Below are 14,038 nucleotides of genomic sequence, written 5' to 3'. Positions count from 1 at the left end.
CCTGGATGAAATCCACCAAAATCCTGTGTCATCACTTGCGCCACAATTTAGACCTGGTTTGAACCAGTCTGAAGTGTAGTCTACTTTCTGTCAGCAAATTGTCAGGCGCACTGGAGACTTGTAATAGAAAACGCCCTCGATCTGCCGCAACACCCAGCAAGGTGTAGCGCTGTCTGGCAAATTCCCAAACACGTTCAACTAGACTTACTCTTACAAAATAATTTATATGCACCAGTTTTTATGCCAAGTGCACATGTGCCTGTCAACTAAAATAAGTGTGACATTTAACACAACATGCCTTTAGTACACAGTATCTAATACTATATGCTCTCCCACAGTTGGGTATCACGCTTGTGCTCCTGTATGCTGGTAAGATCCGTTTGAAGAAATAATTCTATTTGGTGAAACGTTTTCATCTATTTGTCTGACACATTTATTTTACACACTAACGCACACCATGTCATATGTAAAAAATAAAAAACAGAAACACTGAAAACAAATCCTTTTGTGCATTTATTTTTCTAGGAAATCATGTGCAAGCCAGCGGCGACAGTAAACATCCTACTCATTTTCTTTATTGTGCATGTAGCTAGCAGGCAGTGGTTGTTAACCTGGGTTCGATGGGGTCAGTCTCAGTGGTTCGGCGGAAGTCAAGTACATTACCTTAACCCCACTCGTGTGATTTATGACAACTCTTCAGAAGAAGATCTTTCTCAGTCTTTTGGCATTACCAAATATTAGAAAGTCTTTGTCATACTTGTACTGTGAGTTACATCCTCTTTGTGTGAGCAATCCTTTCGAGGATGGTAGACATAAAAATGACCAATAAATTGAATACATTCGTCAAACAATTTGAAAATGAGCTAGATCATGAAATCCAGGTGCATATAAATAAATAGACTCTTCTTCCGGATTATTAAAAGCTGTTGCTCATAAATTGTGTTATATCTATTCTAAATGTTATAATTGTAATTTAAAGCAGAATGCTGGATGGTTTGTTTACAAGACATGTTTACAATACTTCTTTGTGGCATTTAAGCAAGTTCTGCACAAGCACGTAATTGCATGTTTGAAACTTGATGGGTTCGGTACCTCCAACAATGTTCATAACCACGAAGCTATGATACGATGAGGTCTCAAAAATAAAAGGCATAACACCCACTTGCATTTATTGAAATGAACTTGAACCTTCTTCTCATTGGTCAAATGTGGTTGACATGGTGACATTTTTAGTCTTCTGACTACAACTGATTATTAATGTTTTTTGATTGCATGTTAGTTTAAGTTGAACTGTTTGTGTTAATCATCTTCCATTAAACTACATCCACACCAACTCCACCCTCTGCCTGATGGATGACAGATCCAGAATGCTGGACTAGATGGTTTAATCGGGACAACCCGGGTGGGAGTGGAGACTTTGAGACTCGAAGTGACCTGCACATTGGAAACCCTATGGAAATCTGCCATGTGCCAATTCAAATTGAGGTTGAGACTTTATCTGGAGACAGTGTGGATTCAACAGGTGACACGATCCATACGTAAGTACCAGATCGATGCAGCACAAATATACACACGTATTACATTTGTCAGATAAAGAGTACATTCAGTAGATTAGTGGGAGGGTTCATTGACAGGAATGAAAGAGACATATCCAGATTCCAGCCCCAAGTTGAATGTATAAATGTGTCGAACTGTATCTGGCCATCTCTGCAGATCTGACACAATCACAGGATTCATCTGTAGAAATGCAGTCAAGTGGAACTTGCTCAGATTATCGAGTTCGTTTTCGCTGCCCCCTTAATTTCTGCCCTGATGAAGGTAACTGTTTGTCTATATAAAATAACATACTGCTAGCTTATTTAAGTCTGTATCATTCAATGTTTGCACATCTTTAACAACAAGCTAACTGTGGTGTTTGGAAGAAATACTGTTTAAATGGTTGTTGTAACAGCAAGGTGCCAATATGAAGGAGTGTTGATTGAGAAGAGCGAGACTAGAGAAAGTGGTGTTGCTAAAATGACAACAGCATTCGGAAAGAGGGACGACCTGCACAACAAGAAACAGGACTAGACAAGAGTACGTGATAGCGACAATGATCCGACACAGACTGAAAAGGAAACCATGAACTAAGTGCAAACAAACTGATGACACAATGAGAGTTGCCTGGACTGAGGGAGCTGATTTGAAGACACAAGGGACCAGGATGACAACAGATGTACACAATAATCTAAATGACACAGACTTAGACAAAAAAGAACACAAGCACAACATGACCAAACTAAACTCTAAGTAAATCGAAATCAACAGAAAACAGATTACAACAGATAGTGTTGAAAGGGTTGTTGTAACAGGAAGGTGTCAAAAGAAGGTGCTCTGCGTTCATATGAAGGAGTGTTGATTAAAAATGGCCGGTTGAGAGTAGCTGGAGTTGTTTACAACGAAGTGCGACCACTATTCCTCTCTCTTTTTTAATCGTGGCATATCCAAACTACTTAATCTGAACACAACACTAATAATTGTGTATTTTCAAAGCAAGGTGATGTAAAAGTCAGTTTTGTTTTGAAATATACATAAATATCTGTACCAACCTGTAAACGATTGCTTCAGAATGCTGGACTCCATGGTTTGATCGAGACAACCCCTCCGGTAAAGGAGATTTTGAGACTCTTCCTGACCTGCACAAAGAAAACCCCTGGAAGATCTACGAACATCCAATTAAAATTGAGGTCACCACTATATCTGGAGCCAGCATTAGTTCAACAGGCGATGTGATTCTTGTGTAAGTACAAGATGAACTACAAATGTTGACATAATAAACTGTTATTTACTGTAGATATATACTGACTGAGTCTGCTGTTTGTCTTTACAGAGCTGACACAGACGTTGGATTTGTTTGTAGAAATTGTGACCAGACATATGGTAGTAAATGTGCAGATTATCAAGTTAGTTTCTAGTGCCCTCTTGAGTTCTGCAAACCAAAAGGTAATCTTTCGCATAATACACTACAGTTCATTTCAGCCTATCATAGGGAGTTTTTGTTTGTTTTTTACACCACAGGAGTTGGAAAAAGTGTAAAAACTGATTTATATCTTCTGAATTTTATTGTCAATCATATATACAACATCTGTTAAAAAAAAAAAAAACTATTTTAAAGTAGGGCTCATTATATTAGTCATCTAATTTTGCTGTTTGTGTGTTTATGAATATTTCCCGTTACTGTTTTCATGTTTGTCTCAGTATTCCGCACACTGCAGTTTAGAATGGTTTTGTTTTTTCTTCAGTTTTGATTTTGATTCCAATAAAGGGTATTTTACACATTATACATTACTTATAGACCTAAGGTATTTACATTAGAACGATGATTCTATTACTATATTTTAACACTCGCACTTTTTATGCCTTTCTATGCCTTTTCAATTGAATCCAAGAAAACAATACAAATTTACCACAATGTTATTTATTTATTTATTTATTTATTTTCTATCTTTCACCATGGATGCAATTCTGTAGAATGCAAGAATCCGTGGTACGATCGAGACAATACTGGCGGAACCGGAGACTTCGAGTTACTCCGGAAACTCCAATTTGAAAACCCAAATGAAATCTGCTCATTTCCGCTCGACATTGAGGTCCAAACTGTCGCTGGAAATAGTCATTCATAGCTCACGATTCATTGTTTTCACCGATTAATCCCGATACGAATCTATAAATTGATTATTGCAATATTTTTTTTTTACTCAAATTTAGAAAATACTAATCAGTAAACTTGTACATGTATACTGTAAGATTTCTATGAAAACCTATAGGAAGTGTAGGCTTTGTGAAATTAAAGAAATAATTAAAATAAATAGAAAAAGGCAAACGGTTTCAACTTTCATATCAGCCTGGGGTAGGCAGTGCCTACTTTGCCTATCCTGAACGCAACAATTACTACTATTTCTGTTCGACAGTAGGCAATTTATCATTCTGAAAATCCCTTTTTCCCTCATCAATAATAATAATAAATTGTATTATTGGTAAATCACTTTATTACATTTCAATGAAATCTCGAAGTTCTACAGAGAGTTAAAACTAAACACAACATTGAAAAAAAGTTGCAAGACAACTGATTAAAATATAAATAGGCCTACACTTCTTTTGACTTGACTACAATCGATGCTGCCCCTCCCCTTGGGCATCACAGGATTTAATTTAACAAATATTTTTAATTTTTTCATACAGGTCTTGCAAAGAAGGTTTAGTGCTCCATGCAAATTGTATAAATTAAAAATGCCCTTTCATAGATTAAAAAACAAAAAAACCAATCGTCATTTAAGATGTACCCATAATGCCCTTGTCACCTGACCTATCAAACGCGCGAAAAAGTCCTATATAAGGCACTCGTAAACGAGGCCAATGTGTGGATTTCCATTTTTGTCAAAGGAGGGACAGCGTCAACAGTCAAGCACAGTTTGACAATTTATTGCTTTTCTGTAAGTATTTGTTAAAACACTTCAAATTTTGGATTATTATGTTCAGATTCAATTAATAAAAATTATATGGCATCATTTTTGAATTGGTGTTATCTTGTAATGAAGTGAACACTTGACTAGGAATAATTATCTTCAATACAATTACTTTAAGTCAAGAGTAAATTTGAAATGATAAAAAATGGGTGAAGAGAGGCAGATAACTGAAATCAGTGTTCATGTCCAGGCAGAGAGCATCACCTGTGTTGAATTAAGTCCTAATATCCCAACTTAGTTGCTGCATGTTTCTAAATTTATGATGGTGGTAGTAAAATCTTTTTTTTCTTTTCATTTTTCTTTCTTTACCGTTTTATGGTTATCATATGCTTTCATAAAGATTGGTCAGGTGTAATCCATGCTTTATTTGGGTTAGAAATTAAAATCCTCAGCATTCTTAGAATTCAAGTAACCATTAGGGTATTTCTGAAGCAAAAATGATGCCTTGGGTGGTCACATGATAAAATTTACCAGTGTGAATGAGCCAAATTGCCTTGAAGTGGCTCAAGACTTGAAATATCAGTTAAAACGTGAACGCTATGAAATGTTTTAAACCAATTTAGTGATCACATATTCAGTCCTTTTCAGAGTTGAAATGTCCTTGCTCTTGTGAAGTATTGCTACAAACTGATAACTGTCTCTAATTGGATTGTGTTCAGTGAATTCAATCAAAGAAGGGGCTAGTTCTTTGGAGTTGCACCCCCCCCAATCGGGTATTTAAGGCCACATGTTGACAGGACATCTAAAGCTTCATCCTGTACTGTAAAGTATTTTGATTTTTCTTGCATGTGATAACTTGTCTAGTTTTGGCTCACGTTTAAAATGTGCATTTGGAGTTAAGATTTGTTGAATCCCCTCTTTCTCTCTGAAGGAAAAGCACCTCCCTTGCTGTAGAAATGAGATATCCAATGATCAAATTGGTAACGTATGAATTTTGACCCTTTCTAAAGAAACTTGAGGCAAAATATATCTTTGCATTATGTTCTATTGTGCAACCACTAGTCTAAACCCAGCATTGTGATTAATATTATGTTTGTGAAAAATGAAATGAGCATATTCAAATTGCCCTCAGGCTCACATTGCACACGTTGTCATTCGACAGCAGAGGGCAGTACAGGACATAATTGCGGTGCCCTGAAATTGATAAACAGATGGATTAACCTCAAAACGTTTCCACAAACCCAATATTAATCAGATTATCTGGTTTATTTTAATTTATACAAATATTATTCCAAATTATATTTTTGCCTTTTAATTTTCCTTGAAGCGCAAAGAAACCCAACATGGTATTCAGTATCTAATAGTACATGTCTTCCTACAGTTGGGTATCACGCTTGTGCTCTCCTTCACCGGTAAGATAATTTTTAAGAAATACAACCTTGATCTGAATAATGCTTCTGCTGCGACGATACAAAAAACCTGAATGTCTTTAACTTCTTCTTTTTTTTTTCCTTCTAGGAAATGCCGTGCTAGCCAGCAGTGATCGTAAGCAGGCTGCTCATTTTTTTCTGCATGTTCTGTATGAGTTCTCAAAATTAAAAATAATCACTTCCCTTGGACAGGTTTAACTCTAAGTGGTATATTAATAGCTCTGCTCTGACATGCATACAATACACTTTACTTTTTTGTTTTTGACAGCCACATATGGTAAAATTCATTTTTCAGACAGCTAATCTACGATGGATTATGTATTGTTGTATATGATGGCTATGGAAAATTGGTCCTTTATCACTAATTGTCACTGACAGAAAATGGCATAAAAGTACAACAAGCAGCTATGTTTACATGATCTGACAGTATTAAGTTACTCTACAATTTGATGATGAATTTTGAAATGTATATGCAATCCTCTAAATGACTGATCAGAATGTTGGACTCCATGGTTTGACCGAGACGACCCCTCTGCTACTGGAGACCATGAAACTCTTTCCAGTCTGCACAAAGAGAACCTAGGCAAAATCTGTGACCATCCAATTCAAATTGAAGTCAAAACGACATCCGGAGCCAGTGTTGGATCAACAGGCGACGTGATTCGTGTGTATGTACAAGATGTACTGCAAATGTTGACATGAAATGCTTGCTTTTTTTCCACCTCCTTGCTTTTCTCTTTGCAGATCTGACACACGCAGGGGATTTGTTGTCCCATGGAGTTCTTCAAAATGGGGCAATCATGTGAAATCAAATCTGCATTTCAAAACAAAGGAAGCTTAGCTAATATAACAAGCAAGCCACACAATCAAAATAATTTTTGTCAGGAAGTTATGTGGTTATTGTTTGTGGAGCATGAGTTGATCTGCAAAATACACCCATCTCAGGGGGCGGCCATTTTGCCACTTCCTGTTGACTGACAATGACTTCACAGTTCAGGCAACAACCAATCACAGCTCACCTGTTTACTGAAGCTGAGTCATGCACAGGTGCCAAAATAGCCATCCTCAAGGGATGGATTGAAAACTAGACTTGGCTGCATAACTTGTATCACACAAATGCAATATTAATCAGCAGAGGTGGGCATTCTGTCAATGACGGATGTCCCATTTTGTTGACGCTCTTCAAATGACTCTAACATTGACTGAGGCTCATTTTAGTGAGCAATGACAGATTGATTACAATACGGTTTGGCTTGAACTAATACCCATGATGGAAAGGTATCCAAACTGTTGACAATTTGCCGAATGGCAGACGCTCAAAAGTCATTGTCACACCTGATAATCAAAATTACTTGTTTAGACTAGTGGGTGACACATACAACATACTGTTATTATATTTTTATGTTGACTTCCTCTTTTAATTCTCCTAACAATTTGTCTCTACAGATATGACCGTTGTGCAGATTATCAAGATTGTTTTTTGTGCCCTCTTAAATTCTGTGAACCCGAAGGTAATCTTGCGCATGATGCACTACAGTATTTCAGCCTATCGTAGGCAGTTTAAGGTTGTTTGTTTAATGCCACATTTTAGCACAAGGAAAACGTGTCTAAACAGTTTAGAATCTTGGGGTTGCCTTAACTTGTACTATGCTGTTAAAATTTTCCCTTCCTGTTGAAGAGGGTCTTCTGCCCAGATTTAGTCATAACTGTTTTAATTTATTTATTTCCTCAGTAGAACTTTTATCTGTGGATGTGTCTTTGTGAGTGATGTCGCAATTTCTGCCAAGTGTCTGTAATCAATTACGTTTTTAAAGTCTTATCGTCAGGACTGGGGGACCTCATCTATTTCCACAACAATGGGCCATTGTCTGTGGTTGGAAGAGTGTCTGTAATCAATGATGTCTTATCGTCACGACTGGGATCTCATCAATTTCCACAACAATGGGCCATTGTCTGTGGTTGAAGTGTCTGTAATCAATGATGTGTTTAAAGTCTTATCTCATGTCCGGTGAACTCCAGGTGGGCTGTTTGGAGGGGGCGTTGTGGTACCGCCCCTTCAAGATAGTATAAGAATGTTGTGAGTCCGCTGTAACTTCACACTTGCGAGAAACTGCAGCAATGTTTTGTAAACTCGCTTGTGTCCGGAATATTCTGTAAAAATAAAACCTTCGAAGGAACTGTTCACCGATCTCCAGCCTGTATTCGGATAACCAACATTCTCACTACCCGAAAGAAAACAAACACGCGAAGAAAAAGATTATTTTCTTCAATACTGTTCATGTTTCTCCTACAAACATGCCTTCACTTTGTTTGTTTTGACTTTAGCCACAGACTTGTGTGTGTGTGAAGAAAGCTATAAGACACAGAAGTAGGCTTTACAAAGCAAATGCATGACCCCCCCCCTGAAACATAATTTGATTTATTGGATTAATTTTTGTCCTTTTGATGTGTTAATTTTAGTGTGCAGAACTCCATGGTATGACCAATCACAGTGGGGTTGGTCAACTGCTGGTCACATGACAAATGGACACCATCTTGTTATCTTGCTTGAAATCAGGGCTGTGTCCGAATGTGCACCCTACTCCCTATATAGTGCCCTACTGAGGGGTCACGGTCTCAGTACCAGATGTGATCGTGCTGCCAGATCGTATCGGGTACACGTTACGTTACAGGATTGGCCGGAAATTATCCAGTTGACGTCAAAAATATTAAAGATGTAATTTAAACAACAAAATGTACGGACTGAAATTGTTAAAATTTAGGGCACTCAAAGTTACCCACAATGCACTCTGAAAAGTAGTGAACATCAATGCTCACTCAAACGGGTTGATATAGACCACATTGTATTATGAGTATGAAAAAAACATGGCGCAAGCGATAGCACAAGCGCGTGAATCAAAGCGATGCATGTACTATAAAAATAATTAATGTGTTTTAGTTGAAAATATTTACAACAAAGGAACAAAAGTACAGTTTTAAAACATTTTAATTCACAATAAATAGTCGGAGGGTGCGTCGTAACAGTTACGGTGGTCACGTGATATGCGACGAGGTGAAAGTAGTGAACTGGCTGTCCGAATCGCCAAACAGAATGAGGGCACTACATATTAGGCCACTATATAGTGCATGGCTATTTAGTGAACGAGGGGGTAGGGGATAAGTGTGGACATTCGGACACAGCCCTAGTTGGCCAAACTCTCTTTCTATATATATACGGCTCCGTTTACCAAGGAGCGTTAGCACACTCTAGTTGATGAATACATTAACGTTTACTATGCAGTAAATCACACAAACACCGTGAAATATAGCAACATTAGTTCAACAATAAACTCGTTCCCTGCTCAACCAGGTGGTAAAGAATCGTTCAGTGAATTACTGTCTTGTAAACTTTAGTTTTCTGTTTTTCCGTGGCATGCACACGTCTTCTTCTGCACTTGGAAGATGGCGGCTACTACTGGTGGTACCTCGGTTACTTATTCAGTTCCTACCGGTTTATGAGACCTTTTCGAAATAAAAGCATAAACTATATTATACTTTAAAAGCACAATAAAACAATGCAATTCTGCAATACAAAAATGAAATACCAAAAATAATAGCAGGGTCATTTACATGTACACCTTATCTTTCCCCCGCAAATTCGTCGTGAACTGCTGTGCATATAGTACATTCACATAATTGTCATGGCTAAAGTTCCTATATTTGCCCATTTCATGCTAAAACCCCATAGAGTTTCAGTAAAAAAAAAAAAAAAGTTTGAGTTGAACCAACATACATTTAGTGCTTATAAAAAAGGAAAAACTATACAACTTTGAGTTTATTTTGAGAGTGTTACGAAACTGATGTGGTGGAATGGGCCATGTCAGGGCCAGATCAGATTTGGACACTTGCTAAAAACAGATATGAGGAGATATCCGATTGGAATAAGATATGGCTGCAGTAGTTCGCTGTTTCCTTTTGGTCTTTGTTGGTTCGTTGTCTTCGTCACGTCATGTTTCTTTTGAGTCCTGTTTGGTTTCCTTTGGTAAGTTTATTCCTGGTTTTGGTTTGTAGTTCTGTAACTCATTTTGGACATTGTTCATTTGCTTTTATTTTGATTATTCCAAAGTGCCTTGTATTCCTTTTTATTTATACTATTCTATTTGAGAGTACACTTGCCTTGCCTCCGTACTTCCCTCATTTGTGTCCTCATCCCAAAACTAACATCTTCTTGACAGGCTGCTGAAAGTGAAGCTTATTTTTGCACTCTTGCATTTAGTCAAACCTCACCTAAAATTGCCTCATGCCCTGCCTTACCCCCGACATCTGGATATTGGCCTGTTTTACCCTCCCATCCTCTCCTGCTTGGACAAGGATGGCTAACTGTGGGGTGTGCCTTGCAATTGGCTGACAACCAGTTCAGGGTGTACCCCGCCTTCTGCTCCAAGACAGCTGAGCCTGCGACCCTCGTGAGGATAAACAGTTGAGATCATGGATAATGGATGGGCCTACACTGTAACACATTTCTGTAAAATCGACACTAAAAAAATACAGCATTTTCTTGTTTTTTTATTTTACAGTATTTAAATGCATACCGCAACGCATTATGGGTGAAACAAAGTGCATTGTGGGTAAAACAAAGTCCAGTAATTTTCTGTATAATTAGCGGTAAAAACTGTAAATTTTACAGCAACTATGTTTTGGCATGTATTTATGTGGATTACAGGTAAATAAATACTGTAAAGACGGTCGGGTTTTGGCGGGTATCTATATAGGAGAAGAAGCACCACACCAGTATCTACCCAAATTCAAACACAATCTGCTTCTTCCTCTGGTCGCTGAATCGGTGGAGGCTGATGTCTGTGGATCTCACACCATCTACAACACATTTAGAATGTATTCTGTTACAGTTACAAGTTACCTGCTAAAAAATTTAGTTAGTAACGTAATCCAAGTACCATAATATTAAAGTAATGTAACTTGATTACTTTGGATTACTTTTGGATTATTCCAATACATGCTCATGAAGACAAAATAAAAATAAATATCACCACAATATATATTCTATAAAATGTGCCCTTCCTATTTGCGGGGGTGATAGGGACCCGGGCAGCCTACCAATAGCAAAAATCCTTGTGTAATTAAAAAGCATGTATGCTATAGATTGGTTGGTTGGTTGGTTGATTGACGGCCATATGCTGTCACTGAAAGCAACCACACCTCCCTCACAGTTCAGACAGACAGAGAGTTCAGAGAGACACACACACTCTCTCTCTCTATCTCGCTCTAAATTGTAATCCCTCGAAGTAATCCCCCTTTTTAGTAAATGTACCTGTAATCTGATTAGATATTTTTTCCTGTAACTGTAAGGGAATACAGTTAAAAAAAATTGGGAATCTGATTACGTAACGGCGGTAAATGTATTCCGTAACGGCGGTACATGTATTCCGTAACTCCCCAAGCCTGTGAATGAACAATACTGAGCTCTCTCAAAAAAAGAAAAGAAAAAAAAAAGGAGAAAAAGCAAATAGCGGACCCTGTATTGTCACCGGAGCGAGGACAACAATTCAGTGAATTACTGCGTAATATTTCAGCGCGAGGTCGCATCGTCTCCACATTGCATTTCTCCGAGAAACAGGCAACATTACAGCTAACATTCATTTATGCCCTCGGCTGCAGAACCAGGATTGATTTCACAACGAGGGCGGCACGGTGGCTGACTGGCAGGGCTGGCCGGTTGGGGAATCCAAATCTAGAGAGAACAAACCCTGAAACTGTTTGACTTTAGCCACAGGTGCTTCTAATCAACAGGTGCTATTGAGTAAAAATGCAAATTTTTGTTGAATTTTTTTTAATTAAAAAGAGGAGATCTAAAATGAAAAATAAGATGTGTGCAACATCCAGCAGACATGCCACTACCATGCAGCACTGAATTGGGGTAAATAGGTCACATGACCTGGAAGCTATTGAGAAAAATGCAAATTTTTGTTGAATTTTTTAAATTAAAAATAAGAGGAGATCTCAAATGAAAAAATAAGAGGTGTGCAACATCCAGCAGACATGCCACTATGATGCAGCACGGATTTGGGGTCAATAGGTCACATGACCAACACAGCTCCAACACATCTGATTTATGGTCAGCTCATCAGCAAGCTCTGCAAAAGCTTGGTAACGATCCTGTTGATTGGAATCAGCTGCGTTGCAGCAGGGAAACCTCCAAAACCTGCAGGACGCCGGCCCTTGAGGACAGTTTGCCCACTACTGCTTTAAGGGCTCTGTAAGATACAGATAGAGTTGCAAAAAATGCTTAACTTATAAAGTACATTCCCTACTGCTTTTCCTTATACCTTTTCACTTCACTTTGTGCCATGGAATCTGTCAGGTAGCTTGTACTCTGACCATTGTGCTCTCTAATGTGACGCGTGGTAGACCTGATTCTTCAGGACTTTTAAAACATTTCATACAGTAGCAGCTGAACATGATGCTGTCCATGATTATTATTATTATTTCAATCAAACTCATGGTGCATCAAATTCATTCTGCTGTAGCAAAATTGGAGAGGGAAAAAAAAGTTTATTGGAGTTCATGTATTTATCAATTTATTGCTTGGGAGAAGAACTTTACTACAATAGAGGAACTGACAAATCCTGCAAACTTGTGGAGCGAAAGAAGCGAATGACATTTTTATTGATTTCCATGCCAGCACACACTGGCCAAAAGACATTGGCCTGTTTTCTTGCAGAAGGGGTTTCATTCATTTTAATGGCCTTAATGTGTTTTTTCCCCTTTTATTTATTTTTTATTTTTATTTATTGTGTAGTGTTGTCTTCATGTATGCTGCATGGCTCTTAATACAGAGATATTGACATGTTTGGTTTCTTTTAAATGTTAATGCCTATGTTGTTTGTAAAAAAAAAAAAAAAAAAAAAAAAAAACTGAATCTGAATTTACAGAACTGAATTTACTTTTGCATGCAATTAAAGTGAAAATATATAGAGTTGCATTTTCAGTGAAGACCAAACAGTTACAGAGAAAATGAAATACATTTCATAATTTAAATTCACTTTGTTTCTTGCTTATTGCTAAGTTCCAAACTAAATTCAAATTGTGCAATGCTGATTCAGTTTTTCACTGCAATTATTCAAGTTTAGCAACTCAAATATAAATGATTCACATTCAGTTTATGGTGGTGTCACATATTTCAGCCCATAAAAAAATGCAATTATGTTGTTTTTTTAAATTGTAAATTGTCTGTATAAAAATAAATGTCACACAACTGAACAGTAGACAGACATCTGTGGCCAAGCGGTATCACGTAGGCATGCCACACGTCTGCCTGTCTCACATTTTTTAGGTTTGGCGTTCAATCTCAGCTCTGGCTTTCATTTGTGTCACTTGCATGTTCTCCATGTGCTTGCATAGGTATTTAATTTCCCTCCACATTCCAAAAAAATGCATGTTTTTTGCCTAGTAATTGAAAACTTCAAATTGTCCATATCTGTGAATATGATTGCGAACAGTTGTCTATTTGTCCAGGCTGTACCCAACCTCTTGCTTAAAAGTCAGCTGCGAGAGGCTCCAGTCCACCTAATGGGGACAACTTGTTAACAAAATAGATAGAAACACAATTTACGAAAAGTAACCTACAAAAAAACATTCCATGAATGACATTGTTGAGGTAGTAGGTACTTGAAAATGCCTCTAGGGGGCAATAGCAGGTCCATAAATCTGAACAGTGACGCCTCCCTGCCCAAACTGCGACGGACTAACTGAAAGAATGCATGTAGCACCATAGCGTGAAGCACAGAGCATGCCTGTCTTTTAATACTGCTCGTATGCCATTGAATTGCCCCTCGGGTACAAATAAAGTGTTTTGGAATTGATTTGGGTACAGACTAAAAGAGAAGAGTGTGAGCTGTCTTGTTGGAATGTGAGGTATACGCCCACAAATACACTCTATGTTGGTCAGTATTGTGTTAGAACAGCCAGGGGCAAAAGCACTGTTTTTCTACAGTATCACATGGCCAATTCTATGAGATGTACAAGTGTAGTACTTGTAATGTTTTGTATCATATTACATAACAGAGCTCCACCAAATGTTCTCAGATTACCAGCCAAGAGTTAACTAACATCATGTATTATTTGCAACCAAGAAGATCTGCGGTTGCTTGACCTAATATGCACAGT

General features: G+C 37.8%; 1 pseudogene; it reads left to right on the top strand.

Annotated features, from left to right (window-relative positions):
- LOC147170367 (uncharacterized) overlaps positions 1-13,442 on the top strand; it is a 128,919-nt pseudogene extending 115,477 nt beyond the window's left edge.
- The last annotated feature ends 596 nt before the right edge of the window (positions 13,443-14,038 follow it).

This window comes from Leptonotus elevatus, chromosome 7 (assembly GCF_054856555.1).
Source record: "Leptonotus elevatus isolate MCC_2025b chromosome 7, RoL_Lele_1.0, whole genome shotgun sequence".
NCBI classification, from domain to species: Eukaryota; Metazoa; Chordata; class Actinopteri; order Syngnathiformes; family Syngnathidae; genus Leptonotus; species Leptonotus elevatus.
Note: the sequence above shows the minus strand (reverse complement) of the source record. Positions and strands in the feature narration are given on the sequence as shown.